We start from the raw sequence: 1,062 nt of genomic DNA, 5'->3' as shown, positions 1-1,062 counted from the left end.
GAAGATAGTAAAAGAAAATTAGGCACTTTCACATCCATAATCTTATTTGATTTTTAACATCACAATCCTTGGAGATGGATAACGTTTTCCCTTTTACATCAGATGACTGAGACTTAAAGAAGTGGGAAGGTGTGTTCAGCAATATCACACAGCAAGTAAGAGGCAGAGCCAAGATGCAGACCCAGGCCTTTGGACTTAACATCACTACTCTTTTGATGCACTAGGTGGACCTCGTAAAACACAATGTCTTTTCATTGAATATTTTTGTTTCGTTCCTTAGTACCTAAGTTTACCTGGATTTCAATGCTTGCAATACATTAAATATGAATTTTCACTTACTTCTGAAACAAATCAACCAACCTAATTAGATGTTTCTTTGACAAGCAAAGAATGATGATGCTTGTCAAAAGCCAAGTCTATGTCTTGGGGTGATGGCTTTTATTAATATGATCCCCCAAAAAAGAGAGGGTAAAGGAGGCATGTACAACCCTGAAGGTTCATTTTTACCACTCTGACATATGATAGAAAGCATCATCTTATTCTTTCAAAGAATAAGAATATGAAAAATAAAACTTTGAACAAGAAACAAATGCAATGATTGCAAAAACAGTAACAAGGTCAGAGTTATGTAATTGGGACTAAAAGTGATTACATGCACAAGTGGTTTAAGAAACTTGTGCGCTCAAAGTGTATTCTGGAGTGCATTGTGAGGAAACCAAATATCCCCATAATATGAAAGTCTGAGGAGAGAGTGGATTGCCCAATAGTAATAAGAATATCAAGAAATATAGTATTTAGGATGGGAGAAGAGATGGAGGAGAATCTGTAGCTATGAGAAGAATTTTAGGAAGATATAGGACCCCGAATGTTAGAAAACTATAGCAAAATGAAAACCTTCTTTAACTGATTGAAGAGAGAGCTTAGAAGCTGAGAATAAACATGATCACTACAAGGAAATTTGCAAGAGGACTAACAAGTAAAAACTTAGACTCAATTTTTAGAAGAATGATGAAAAATCAGGAACTAATAACCCACCCCAAAAAAGTAAATGAGATGGAAGGG

This window comes from Camelus bactrianus, chromosome 14 (genome assembly GCF_048773025.1).
Source record: "Camelus bactrianus isolate YW-2024 breed Bactrian camel chromosome 14, ASM4877302v1, whole genome shotgun sequence".
In the NCBI taxonomy this organism is placed as follows: domain Eukaryota; kingdom Metazoa; phylum Chordata; class Mammalia; order Artiodactyla; family Camelidae; genus Camelus; species Camelus bactrianus.
Note: the sequence above shows the minus strand (reverse complement) of the source record.